Source organism: Triticum urartu, chromosome 6A (assembly GCF_056163025.1).
Source record: "Triticum urartu cultivar PI428250 chromosome 6A, HENAU_Tu73, whole genome shotgun sequence".
Lineage (NCBI taxonomy): Eukaryota > Viridiplantae > Streptophyta > Magnoliopsida > Poales > Poaceae > Triticum > Triticum urartu.
Window position 1 is genome coordinate 213,796,974 of NC_141878.1, and position 12,964 is coordinate 213,809,937.

Genomic DNA, 12,964 nt, shown 5'->3' on the forward strand with positions numbered 1-12,964 from the left:
GCGTCCCATCTTAATACCTTCGTGGAATTATGCGATGTGCAAAATAAATAAGATGTGGACAATGATGTGGTGAAGATGAAATTACTTCCGTTTTCTTTGTGTGATTCTGCGAAAAATTGGTTCTCTTCTTTGCCTCGCAATAGTATCAATTCTTGGAATAAGTGCAAAGATGCTTTTATCACTAAGTATTTTCCGCCCGCAAAAATTATTTCCCTTAGAACCCAAATCTTGAATTTGAATCAACTTGAACATGAGCATGTTGCACAATCTTGGGAAAGGATGAAAATGATGCTAAGGAATTGCCCAACTCATGTGTGTAAATCTTTGGATGATCATACAAGAAATTTATGTGGGGTTGGATTTTGTTTCTCGTAATCTTTTAGATTCCGCCACGGGTGGTACTTTTATGGAAATTACTTTTGGTGAAGCCACCAAATTACTTGATAATATTATGGCAAATTATTAGCAATGGCATACCGAAAGAGCTCCTACTAGTAAAAAAGTTAATTCGGTTGAAGAAATCTCTTCTTTGAGTGAAAAAGGTGATGCTCTTATGAAATTGGTTGCTAGTATACATGCTCCCATTGATATTAATGATATGCCATTGTCTATTTGATTGAGCAAAATAGTGATAATGTAGATGTGAATTTTATCTCTCGAAATAATTTCAACAATAATGCTTATAGAGGTAATTTTAATCCTAGGTCTCTTCCTAGTAATTCCTCTAATAACTATGGTAATTCATATGGAAATCAATCTTATAATAATAATAGGAACACCTCTGATCTTGACGATAATATTAAAGAATTTATCAATACGCAAAAAGTTTTCAACACTTCCATAGAAGAAAAGTTGAGTAAGATTGATGATTTGTCTAGAAGTGTTGATAGAATTGCTCATGATGTGGAAAATCTCAAGATGAAATTGTTTGTGCCTAAGGTTGATAAATCAATTAAAGCTCTTTATGTTTCTATGGATGAAAGTAAGAAAAGAACCGCTATGCTTAGAGCTAAAAGAGAATTTTTAGAAAAAAAACGTTTTCTAGTAATTACTTTCGCAAAAGTGATGAAGATCTTAAAATGATTGGTGTTTCTTCTATTGATTCCTTGTTTAGTAAAGTTAAGACTGATGAAAAAGGGACTGGAGAAGAGTCAACTTTAGCTAGAAGGCATCCCAATGATTCGGAGGGTGAAAATCTTGTTGAGAAAATGATAGAAGTGGGTTTGGAGAGGTCAAAACTTTAGCTAGTGATGTGCCCACTCTTTTGGATTACAAAGACTTTAATTATGATAGTTGCTCTTTTATTGATTGTATTTATTTGTTGCAATCCATGATAAATTCACCCCATGATAATGAACAAAATAAATCTTTTACTAATGATATTGTTGATGCTATGATGAAAGCTTTTGAAGAAAAGTTGGAATTAGAAGTTTCAATTCCTAGAAAATTGCATGATGAATGGGAACCTACTATCCAAGTCAAGATTAAAAATTATGAGTGTTTTGCTTTATGTGACTTGGGTGCTAGTGTTTCTACAATTCCGAAATCTTTATGTGATGTGCTTGGTCTTACCGATCTTGAATCATGTTCTTTAAATTTGCACTTGGCGGATTCCACTATTAAAAAGCCTATGGAAAGAATTAATGATGTTCTTATTCTTGCAAATAAGAATTATGTGCCCATAGATTTTATTGTTCTTGATATTGATTGCAATCCGTCTTGTCCAATTATTCTTAGTAGACCGTTTTACGCACTATGGGTGACGTGATAGATATGAAAGAAGGTAATATTAAGTTCCAATTTCCTTTGAGGAAGGGTATGGAACACTTTCCTAGAACAAGAATTAGGCCACCATATGAATCAATCATGAGGGCATCTTATGGATCTCGAACCAAAGATGACAAAACTTAGATCCTTGCTTTATGCCTAGCTAAGGGTGTAAAACTATAGTGCTTGTTGGGAGGCAACACAATGAATAAAATTTATTTTTTCTTTTTGCTTCCTGTTTTTGAGTGTTAGCACAATTATGCTACTATTATGATTGTGTTTTTTATATTTTAATTAGTGCTTGTGCCAAGTAAAGCCTTTAGGATCTTCTTGGGTGATAGTTGTTTGATCTTGCTGAAAAAACAGAAACTTTTGCGCTCACGAAAATAATTCTCATTTTTACCAGAGAGCAATAAAATACCCATTCCACTTAAAGTAGATCAATATACAAATTTCTCAGGTCATCCTAATTTTTCAGAATTTTTGGAGTTACAGAAGTATTCAAAATAGTCAGATTGCTATAGACTGTTCTGTTTTGACAGATTCTGTTTTTTTTGTGTTGTGTGCTTATTTTGATGGCTCTATAGTGATGAACAAAAAAACAACAAGGTAGCAAATAGTAAACGGGCACAAAAACGGAATTGCAATGCTTGAAAATGAGGCTTAGTGTTCGTACTTTCGCTAGTGCAATCTCTCAACAATGCTAATTTAATTGGATTATATAACTATCCCTCAAAGTGCGATGAAGAATCACTCCAAAGTTCTTATCTAGCGGAGAACATACGAAGAAATTGTCCATAGCTATTTGATACATCTCCAACGTATCTATAATTTTTGATTGTTCCATGCTGTTATATTATCAATCTTGGATGTTTTATAATCATTTTTATAGCCATTATATATCATTTTTGGTACTAACCTATTGACATAGTGCCAAGTGCCAGTTGCTGTTTTTTTCCATGTTTTTTACATCACAAAAAATTAATATCAAACGGAGTCCAAATGCCATGAAACTTTACGGTGATTTTTTATGGACCAGAAGGAACATAATGGGCCCTTGTTGCACCTGGGGGGTGCCCCGAGGGGAGCACAACCCACCAGGGCATGCCAGGAGGCCCAGGCACGCCCTGGTGGGTTATGCCCACCTCGGGTGCCCTCCGAACCGCCTCTTTGCTCTATAAATACCACAATATTCCCAAAACCCTAGGGGAGTCAACAAAATATTGATCCAGCCGCCGCAGAGTCCAGAACCACCAGATACAATCTAGGCACCATCTCGGATGGGGTTCACCACCTCCATTGGTGCCTCTCCGATGATGCGTGATTAGTTCTTTGTATACCTTCAGGTCCGTTGTTAGTAGCTAGATGGCTTCCTCTCTCTCTCTTGATTCTCAATACAATGGTCTCTTGGAGATCCATATGATGTAACTCTTTTGTGGTGTGTTTGTTGGGATCCGATGAACTTTGAGTTTATGATCAGATATATCTCTTTTTATATCCATGAAAGTATTTGAGTTTCTTTGATCTCTTTTATGCATGATTGCTTATAGCCTCGTATTTCTTCTCCGATATTTGGGTTTTGTTTGGCCAACTTGATCTATTTATCTTGCAATGGGAAGAGGTGCTTTGTAGTGGGTTCAATCCTACGGTGCTTGATCCTAGTGACAGAAGGGGAACCGACAAGTATGTATCGTTGCTACTAAGGATAAAACGATGGGGTCTATCTCTACATAGATAGATCTTGTCTACATCATGTCATCGTTCTTATTGCATTACTCCATTTCTCCATGAACTTAATACACTATATGCATGCGGGATAGCGGTCGATATGTGGAGTAATAGTAGTAGATGCAGGCAGGAGTCGGTCTACTAATCTTGGATGTGATGCCTATGTAATGATCATTGCCTGGATATCGTCATGAGTATTTGAAGTTTGATCAATTGCCCAACAGTAATTTGTTCACCCACCGTTTGCTATTTTTCTCGAGAGAAGCCACTAGTGAAACCTACGGCCCCCGGGTCTCTTTCTCATATTATTTGCCTTTGCGATCTATTTTCCTTTGCGTTTATTTTCAGATCTACTAAACCAAAAACCCAAAAATACCTTGTTGCAATTTATTTTATTTGGCGTTCGATCTATCAATCTACTACAAATTTACCTCACGTCTGTTTGCCTATCTTGAGGCATCGTAACCCAAAAAGGACTGACAACCCCTTTAAAACATCGGGTTGCGGGAAGTTTGAAAGGATCGATATGGTTGACTAGAGGGGGGTGAATAGGCAACTAACAATTTTTAACTTTTCTTTACCAAATTAAACTTTGCATCAAAGTAGGTTGTCTAGATGTGCAACTAGGTGAGCAACCTATATGATGCAATGACAACAACCAAACAAGCAAGCAAGAGAAGTAACACTAAAGAGCTTGCACAAGTAAAGGTAAGAGATAACCAAGAGTGGATCCGGTGAAGACGAGGATGTGTCGCCGAAGTTCCTTCCTTTTGAGGGGAAGTATGTCTCCGTTAGAGTGGTGTGGATGCACAATGCACCCGAAGAAACCACTAGGGCCACCGTATTCTCCTCACGCCCTCACACAATGCGAGATGTCGTGATTCCACTATTGGTGCCCTTGAAGGCAGCGACCGGACCTTTACAAACAAGGTTGGGGCAATCTCCACAACTTAATCGGAGGCTCCCAACAATACCATGAAGCTTCACCACAATGGACTATGGCTCCATGGTGACCTCAACCGTCTAGGGTGCTCAAACACCCAAGAGTAACAAGATCCGCTAGGGATAGGTGGGGGAATCGAAAATCTCTTGGTAGAAGTGTAGATCGGGGCCTTCTCAACCACTCCCGAGCAAATCAACAAGTTTGATTGGCTAGGGAGATAGATCGGGCGAAAATGGAGCTTGGAGCATTAATGGAGCTTGAGGGGGAAGAGGTGAGTCAACGGGAAGAAGGGGACCCCTTTTTATAGTGGGGGCAACAATCCAACTGTTGCCCCACAAAACAGCCCCGCAGAGGGCGGTAGTACTGCTTGGGGGGGCAGTACTACCGCTGAGCCAGCGGTACTGCCGCTCCAACGAGCGGTACTGCCGCGCAGAGGAGAGAAGCAGGGACCTGGACCCAGAGCGGTACTACCGCGGTGGTAAGAGCGGTACTACCGCTGCGAAGCCGTACTACCGCCACTACTGCCACAACTAGTGCCGCAAAACCCGACACGAGAATAAGAGCCCTTGAGTCGAGGAGGTAGGAGCTAGACAGGCCAGCGATAGTACAGCTACGGAGTCACGGCGGTACTACCGCTGCGGAGCTGTACTGCCGCTTGTGACCCCTCAGCGGTACTACCGCTGGGTAGCACGGTACTACCGCTGGGACCCAGACAAGACACACAGGAGAGAAAAGATCTCTCCATTGATGCGGAAGAGCTCTGAGGGTGAGAAGCGGATGTGTACGTGTTGATTCCACCCAAGCAATACCCCAGTGGACCCCCTCTTGATAGTACGGTGCCCTCTATGCAACTAGTCCATCGAAAGAGAAACGAAAGAGCTACACCGTCTTGAATGACACTCCGAGGGGAAGAAATCGTCTCGTGCCACGGATGAATCTCTGAAATACTCAAAGCACACGATTAGTCCGCAAACATGTTGTCATCAATCACCAAAACCACATCGAGAGAGATATGCCTCAACAATCTCCCCCTTTTTGGTGGATTGATGACAACTAGGGATTTGCACAAGGAAAAGAAAAAATAAGAATACTTAGAACTACAAAATATAGATGGGCTCCCCCTGAATGTGTGCACCTAGTTAGTGGAGCCTTTGGAATGCAAGACAGACACATCCGGATCAACACTCCCCCTATATTTTATAGTCCAACAATTCTAAGCACATGATATATGAGAATAGGGTATAAAACAGGACAAGCATGCAACTCATAAGATACTACAGTACTGAAACGACATAAGTAATAAGGTAGCGATAGGGAGCATATGTCTCACACCATATGTCTGGAACTTAGGTCTCAGAGGCACCAAACCAAACCAAACAAAGACAGCGAGAGAACACACGAGAAAACACAAGACACAACTCGCAGCACGGCAACAACACAAAACCCTAAACTCTCTCCCCCTTTGGCATCGAGACACCAAAAGGGCAAAGAGCGACACTACGACTCCAGGTGATGGCAAGCTGAGGATCTCGAACATCACATCTCAGCGTGATCGTCTGCATCTCCGTCGTTGGTCAGAAACTGCTCGGCGTCTGAATCGTTCCAAGGGCAATGCTGGTGAATCCATTCCTCCTCTTCGGTGATCTGTCCCTCAGAACCGCTGGCAACTGTCGCACCCAGGTGACGCATGAGCTCCTTGTGGCACACCCTGGCCTGCTTCTCCGCCACATGAGTCATGTACTGACCATGAGACTCCATGCAGAAAAGCTTCTTCATCTTGCGTTTGAGATTCTTTGCCCAAGACGGTTCTGCACTAGCGGGTCCAAAGTCCTCCTCGTGATCATTAGTTGCAGCCTCACCCTCAGCCTCCATGGCAGCAGCAGCAGTAGATGGACCCCTAGGTTTAGGCGCTAGAGTGCCCCAATTGTCCTTCTTCCTCAGACGCTTGATCTCATGAGAAACCAAGTCTCCAGTTTCCAGCAACACTCTGGGATAGACACGAGCCCATGCCTTCTCAATGAGCCTCATGATGAATGGACCATATATCGGGCACTTGCGCTCAGGAACGGTAGAGAGAAGTTCAGACCACATAACATGAGAAATGTCCAGGATCTCTCCAGTGTTTGCTTCCTTCTCATGCTGGCAGAAAAGAAGCATGTCCACGAGATAGGAGTGAACCTGATCCAGATTCCTGATGCGAGGGAAGAGAGTCTCAAGGAAGACATGATGAAGAACGTCCAGATACGTAGACAGCTCATAGGTTTCCTTCTTGGTCACTAGGTGAACCTTCACAGTGCAGTAGGGCCAAAGGGCTTGCTTGTGAGTGGATGTAGCATTGCGGTGAGGGCGGAAGCCTACTGGAGGCTCAAGCCCATTATCTTCCACATCAAGTAACTCCATGAAGGCCTTCCACTTGACTGAAAGCAACTTGCCATTCGTCATCCAAGCCAGAGTCCTGTCGGCATCAGTTCCAAGATGAACGGTAGCATAGAATTGGGCCACCAAGTCTGCATCGAAATCCTTGTTGAACTGCATGATCCTGAGAATGTTTGGCTGATTACACATCTGAAAGGTTTCGCCAAAGTACTCAGGGTCCTTCTCCATGGCATCAGTGTCGATGGAGCGAACATCAACATAGAGATTCTTCTTGGCCTTGATCACATCAAAATAGATGGCAAACTGAAAGCGGTTCCAGAACGGGCGGTTGACCAAAGTGGGATCTTGGTCCGCCTCATAGGGATTGCGGCGACGCTTTTCCCAAAACTCCTTGGCAGTCATCTCAGTCACAGTCTTTCCCTTTGGCTTGTTGGCGGATCTCTTCGACTGCTAAGGTGGTGGAGGAGCACTTGCGGAAGCGCCTGCTGGTGGTGGTTGAGTGCTAGAGGAACCACCTACTAGCTCAGAGGTGCAGTAGCGCTTTGACGTTGCACGCCCGGGGTTGACACGGCGAGCTTGATGCTCAGGATGTTCAACACCTGGAACCAAACACAAGAACACGCAAAACAACCAGAAAGAACGAGCATAAGCCATCAAACTCAACAAAAGGATCAAGGTATGGCAGGAACATGATGGAACTTGGCAGGCAGCGGTAGTACCGCGACATGCACACGGTAGTACCGCCCAAGCGGTAGTACCGCTCCAAAGAGAGCGGTAGTACCGCTCGAGGCGGGGAAACAGCAATTCCCTACTACCGTGGTCAGATCCGGCACTACCGGCCTGCCAAATTCAAAAATATTCCTACCAAACTCTAATCTAGATAGTCTAGTTGCCTTCTCCAACCTACTCAAGCCTAGATTTAGCCAAAAATCTATAGATGCAACCACCATTGCCCCTAAGACGCAAGATCTGAAAATGAGACAAAAGGAGAGAAGGAACGGGGGCAATACCAGCATCCATGGCAAGAGAACGAGGTGGGGATTGACTCCACCGAAGGAAATGGAGAGGGACGCCCCGGAGATGAAGATCCGCCGGAGCCCTCCTGCGGCGAGACGAGGCTGGAGAGAGGAAGAGGAACGAGGGGGCGAAGCGAATGGGTATGGGGGAGAAGAAACCTCCCCCTGCCCCGATATAACCCCCTGGTCCCGTCCCTCGGCGGTAGTTCCATGCTGGGGGCGCTAGTACCGCTTATAAGCGGTAGTACCATGCACCACCAGCGGTAGTACCACCCAACACGCCACGGCAACTAAACAACACGGCTAAGCCTGAAAGAAAAACAAAAAGGCAATAAGAAGAGAGAGCACACCAGCAAAAAGGCCAAGACACACCTCTTCACGAGAGGGCGGTGGCCGAGGCCACCTATGTTTGAGTGAAGAGGTATGGCGCTGCGAAGATTTTAACCTTGGGCCCATGACCAAAACTCGTCTTTGAAACACAAGTACCATCAACAATGGATAATGTGAAAGACTTGATCAATTTATGCATAATGGGGGAGGGAGAGTTCATTGAGAGAACAACACTCCCCCTATGTCCATGCCTACATCTAAACTAGACAACAAATTGAGCGTGGTGGGGTGTGCAAGGGTTCAAGTCACATTGCTTGCATCAATGATATTTAGCTCATGCCTTAACTCGCGAAATCTTGCTTCATCCAAGGGCTTCGTGAAAATATCTACAAGGTTATCATGAGTGTTGACATAGTTGAGCTCGATCTCTCCTCGCCTAATGTGATCCCACATGAAGTGATACCAAATCTCAATATGCTTCGTCTTGAAGTGTTGCACCAGGTTGAGAGAGATCTTGATGGCACTTTCATTATCACACCAAAGAGGCACTTTGTCACAAGTGACACCGTAATCCTTTAAAGTTTGCCTCATCCATAGGAATTGTGCACAACAACTACCGGTCGCTACATACTCCGCTTCGGTGGACGAGAGAGACACACAACTTTGCTTTTTGGAAGACCAACTTACTAAAGAGCAACCAAGGAATTGGCACCCTCCGGAAGTGGACTTCCTATCCACTTTGTCTCCCGCCCAATCGGAATCCGAATACCCTACAAGCTTGAAGTTTGATCCTCTTGGGTACCATAAGCCAAAGTTTGGGGTATGAGCCAAATATCGAAAGATTCGTTTGACCGCCACGTAGTGACTTTCCTTGGGTGCGGCTTGAAACCGTGCACAAATTCCCACACTCAACATGATATCCGGTCTAGATGCACAAAGGTAAAGCAAGGATCCAATCATGGAGCGATATACCTTTTGATCCACCGCTTTACCATTGGGATCTATGTCAAGTTGGCACTTGGTGGGCATTGGAGTGGAAGCCGGCTTGACGTCACTTAGCTTGAACCTCTTGAGCATGTCTTGAGTGTATTTGGCTTGGTTGATGAAGGTTCCTTCTCTTCTTTTCTTCACTTCAAACCCTAGAAAGAACTTCAACTCTCCCATGGAAGACATCTCGAACTTTGAGGTCATGAGAGCGGCAAATTCCTCATTGAAAGCTTTGTTAGGGGAGCCAAAGATAATATCATCAACATATAATTGGCACACAAACAACTCCCCTTTGACCTTCTTAGTAAAAAGAGTGGGGTCGATTAGCCCAACTTCAAAACCATGGTCTTGTAACAACTCGGTAAGGTGGTCATACCATGCACGTGGGGCTTGTTTAAGGCCACAGAGTGCCTTATTGATTTGATACACATGATCGGGAAAGTAGGGATCCTCGAACCCGGGGGTTGCTTGACATAAACCAATTCATTAATAGGACCATTAAGAAAAGCACTCTTCACATCCATTTGTTGTAACTTAAAGTTATGATGAGAAGCATATGAAACCAACATGTGAATGGATTCAAGACAAGCAACGGGAGCAAAGGTTTCACCGTAGTCGATACCCTCGACTTGGGAGTAGCCTTGTGCTACCAAACGAGCCTTGTTGCGAATAATAATCCCATGGGCATCTTGCTTGTTCTTAAATATCCACTTGGTTCCAATGACATTGTGGTTCCCTGTCGGTCTTGGCACCAATCTCCACACTTTGTTGCGCTCGAAGTTGTTGAGTTATTCATGCATGGCATTGAGCCAATCTGGATCTTCGAGCGCCTCATAGACCTTGTGGGGTTCGACACAAGAGACAAACGCATGATGCTCACAATAGTTTGCTAATTGTCTACGAGTGCTTACCCCCTTTCTTAAGCTTCCAAGCACATTCGTCATGAGATGATCCTTGGTGGAGAGCTTGGAGGCAACCTTGGCGGCTCGACGCTCCAATTCCTCCTCGGGGGTGAGACGAGAAGTGGTCACTTGATCATCTTGAGCGTCGTCTTGAGCTTGTTCTTGTTCTTGACCTTGCTCGGAGGAGAGAACTTGACCTTGGGCATCACTTGGTGTGTCAACACCGTCTTGAGCATGATCTTGCCCTTGGTCTTGTTCTTGAGGATGAGGGCCTTCATGTTGTTCTTCGGAAGCGTGTGGGCCTTGGGTTGGTGATGGCTCCACTTGAATGGAGCATTGTCCTTCTCCTTCGGCCACAAGGGGTTCCTTAATGGGTAGGATAAAGCCAACACCCATTCTTCTTATGGCTTGAGGAGGAATTTCATCACCTACATCACAAGTGCCACTTTGCTCCACTTGGGAGCCGTTATTTTCATCAAACTCCACGTTACACGTCTCCTCAATAAGTCCCGTGGATTTATTGAGGACACGGTAAGCATGAGAGTTTGTAGCATAACCAACAAATATGCCCTCATAAGCTCTAGCTTCAAATTTAGACAACCAAACACCTTTCTTGAGAATGAAACACTTACACCCGAACACCCGGAAGTACTTGAGGTTGGGCTTGTTACCGGTGAGTATCTCATATGGAGTCTTGTTCAAGCCCTTGCGGAGGTAGAGCCAATTGGATGCATGACATGCGGTGTTGATGGCTTCGACCCAAAAGTTGTATGGAGACTTGAACTCCGCCATCATGGTCCTTGTCGCATCCATCAACGTCCGGTTCTTCCTCTCCTCAACACCGTTTTGTTGAGGAGTGTAAGGTGCGGAATATTGATGCTTGATCCCCTCATCACTAAGAAACTCATCCAAGGTGTAGTTCTTGAACTCGGTGCCGTTTTGACTTCTTATTGTCAAGATATTTGCATTGTGTTGACGTTGTGCTTCATTTGCAAAGTCAATGACGGTTTGTTGGGTCTCGCTCTTCCTCTTGAAGAAATACACCCAAGTGTATCTTGAGTAGTCATCCACAATCACCAAGCAATACTTACTACCCCAAGACTATCGAAGGATGGAGGCCCAAAGAGATCCAAGTGAAGGAGCTCCAAAGGCCTCTTTGAGTAAATTATAGTCGTGGGAGGATGAGCCTTCTCATGTAGCTTTCCTTCGATACAAGCACTGCAAGCATGATCTTTAGCAAAACTAACATTCGTTAGTCCACGGACATGGTCCCCCTTGAGAAGACTTTGCAAAGATCTCATATTGACATGGGCTAAACGGCGATGCCAAAGCCATCCCACATCAACTTTAGCCATTAGGCATGTCGCGGTCTTAGTGGGTCGCTCCGAAAAGTTAATCACATATAGACCGTTCTCGACATGCCCAACAAAGGCTACTTTAAGAGTCTTGCTCCACAAGAGGGCCACGGCATCGATATCAAAGAAAGTGGCAAAGCCCATGATTGCAAGTTGACGAACGGAAAGTAAATTGTATGCAAGGGACTCAACAAGCATGACCTTCTCGATCGTGAGATCATGAGAGATGACTACCTTGCCAAGTCCCAATACCATATAAGATGAGGCGTCACCCCACTCGACATTGGTGGGCATAGATGGAATCTTGTGCACGCCCACCACCAAGTCCTTGCTTCCGGTCATATGATCTGTAGCTCCGCTATCGAGCAACCATGATCCCCCACCGGAAGCAAACACCTACAAGAGATCAATGCTTGGTTTTAGGTACCCATTTTGTAATGGGTCCTTTGATGTTAGTAACAAGGGTCTTTGGAACCCAAATAGACCATTCAATGTACTCATGAGGGGAACCAACAAATTTGGCATAGACATGCCCATCACTAGCCCGACATAACACATAAGAAGGATTAAAGTCGCCGACTTTGATGGGAGGAGTGGCATTGCCCTTTTTGACACGGCCACCCTTCGCATTGTTCTTCTTCTCCTTGGAAGCACTCTCTCCCTCCTTCACAAAGGTTTGCATGAGAGGAGGAGGTCATTTGGTCTTGTCATTCTTCTTCTTGTTCTTGGACTCGGGCACGTACCCAATCCCTTCCTTAGCCACAACTCCCTTTTGGTTGGTCAAGAGGTCGTTGAGGTTCTTCTTGCCTTGTATGCAAGATGCAAGACCTTTCTCAAGTTGCACCTTTAGCTTAGCGTTCTCCTCAACAAGATGCACATGCTCACAACATGGGTTAGTAGCATTTGCATTATCAATTAACATCATACGAGGAAAAGTGGATTTTTCCTTGGTTAGCTTTACTTGAAGTTGATCATGAGACTCTTTGAGGCTAGCATGAGCACCCTTCAAGACCTTGTGAGCCTTGTTGTAACATCCCAAATTTTCAATTTGGAATGTTATACATTAGATCATCATTGCATATCATAATTTATTTGCTTTTGGTTTTGATCCTAGAAATTCTACACAACTCAAGGACCCACGGAGAGAGTTGGGGATTTCGTTATTTTCATATTTGAGTTTTCTCAAATTTTGAGAATAGAATCATTTGATTTTAATTATTTTATCGTCAATTATTTCTATTACAAAAATATGAGAGAGGGAATAAAATGACTTTCCCAAAATAAAGAAATAATGAGGATTTAATAATAAAATCAAATAAGATTTTATTTCAGAGTTTTTCGGTATTTTATTTGAATTAGGAGAAATGTGTGTTTTTCAAAATTGCATTTAGGCCCCAAATAAATGTTCACCTTGTGCGGCTTGATTTTAGAAGCCCGGGAAAATTTATTTCGGGATTTTTGGAGTCCGTTTAGTATTTCTTTTATTTGTTTTTTTGCGTGGAATAATTTAAAAAAAAACGAAACCGACCTACGGGCCGTGTTAAGCCCGGACTCCTCCGG